Source organism: Austrofundulus limnaeus, unplaced genomic scaffold (assembly GCF_001266775.1).
Source record: "Austrofundulus limnaeus strain Quisiro unplaced genomic scaffold, Austrofundulus_limnaeus-1.0 Scaffold12, whole genome shotgun sequence".
Taxonomy (NCBI): domain Eukaryota; kingdom Metazoa; phylum Chordata; class Actinopteri; order Cyprinodontiformes; family Rivulidae; genus Austrofundulus; species Austrofundulus limnaeus.
The window spans coordinates 1,723,136-1,724,887 of NW_013952414.1; the positions used below are offsets into that span (position 1 = coordinate 1,723,136).

The following is a 1,752-nucleotide window of genomic DNA, read 5'->3' on the forward strand; positions in this document are numbered from 1 at the left end:
TAATTTATTAATTTGTTTCAAGCTATATTTTTGTTTATTTTAAGCATTTTTTTGTTTTTGTTTTCATAAAAAAAGATTCCCCTTTACTTTCATCAACCCAAGCTTGATATAACTAAAAACAGTTTTTGCAAAATAATACCTTCGATTTTAGTAAATTCTGTGTCTCTTACTTAAAATAGGATGGATGCAGTAGGATCCTAAATAAACTGACAGCATTTTTCATCTCCGGGGCGTTCAGCGTCATAGTGACAGGGATGTGCACGCTGCTCAGTATCAAAATCTCTTGGGTTTTAGAGAAAAGTGGACTTAACATTCTTAAAGTTATCACATTTCTACATTGGTTAAACAGACAAAAATGTAAACAAAAACATAATGAAACACATGGAGGAAGAAAAATCCCACTTACCAGGACTTGCCGGTATGGAGGGCACAAACAGACAAGCTGCTATAAGCAGAGCTGCTACACAGAACTTCATGTTGATGTCTCACAATCAGCTCAGAACTGTTGTTTGGATGAAGATCCTGGAACAGAACCTGCAGTCTGAGCAGCACAGAGGATGCTGGGTCCTTGTGTCTGCAGAGGTTCTTCCAATAAGATAAATAGTCCCAACAGACACACCTATAGTCTTCCAGTTTTAGAAATTCTTTTAGTTACCAGAGGGTAAAGATCAAATCTTTTTGGCTAAACAGGATTTTTTTTTCTTTGTCCACTTGTGACTATTGTTGTTTTTGCAATGTTGTCAACAGTCTTTTTAAAAAATATATAATTTGATCAAAAAAGTCAGCTSCATGCATGCAATGCATTTGACCACTTTTAAACAAACCATTGGTAACACCTTAAAGACCTTTCTAAAAGGTTTACTTGACACAAAATATAATAATTTAAAAAAACTGTGGGCTCCTATTTTTATTACTGGTTTTCTGTGTTTGGTTGATGAAGCTGGTGACTGAATAAAAACCTGTGACTCTCTTTCTGGAAGACAACAGCTTATAATACTGTTTTACTAAGAAAGTTAAAAGTAATTTAGCTATTTGTTGCTGTTGAATAAAGAAAAATAATAATAGATTTGTAAAACTTATTCATTCATTAAAATCCATTTGAGTGGTTAATGAGACATTTTGACCTATGCATCATTTCCAGCAAAAATTAATTATTGAACAGTTTTTTTTAATCCTTCTGAGGTCAGAAATTTCCACCGAGTCAAGTCCTCAGGTGAGGCCTCAGAGGGGGTATTTGTGGCATCAGACAAAACAAAAGGTAACGTCGTCCATCTTTAAATTCTAAGAAAACAATTGAGTTTTCAGGCAGCAACAACAATGGAAAATATGTGATGAGGTAAATGATGATGGGTTGAAAAGTTCATCAGTTCAGATAGACGAGTGTGGCAGAGTGAAGGGAGTTGTTGTGACCAGTAGGTTGCTGGTTCAAACCCTTAGTTCTTGGGATGAACACTGCACCTGCTTGCCTGTTGATGGTCATTGGGTTTTGGTGGAGTCGGTGCATTGCAGCCTCACTTCTGTCAGTCTGACTCTGGGCAGCTGTAGCTACAATGTAGCTTACAACATTTTGAATGATTATAATGTAAACTGATTTGGAGTCCTTGGGCTTGACAACACATCAGTTCAAGCTATTTACCATTTGTATTGCTCAGTGTTAAGAAACTGCAAGTAATATTTTCTGGTAAAAAGTGTGTGTGTGTGTGTGTGTGTGTGTGTGTGTGTGTGTGTGTGTGTGTGTGTGTGTGTGTGTGT

The 1,752-nt window shown here is 36.3% G+C and overlaps 1 long non-coding RNA gene across 1 annotated transcript in view; it reads right to left on the bottom strand.

The window, feature by feature from the left end:
* The window catches only part of LOC106513354 (uncharacterized), a 1,826-nt gene extending 1,225 nt beyond the window's left edge, over positions 1-601 (bottom strand). The window contains exon 1 of the long non-coding RNA XR_001309773.1: positions 407-601. This is a non-coding gene — a long non-coding RNA (uncharacterized LOC106513354). The remainder of the gene's footprint in view (positions 1-406) is intronic.
* Between the last annotated feature and the right edge of the window lie 1,151 nt (positions 602-1,752).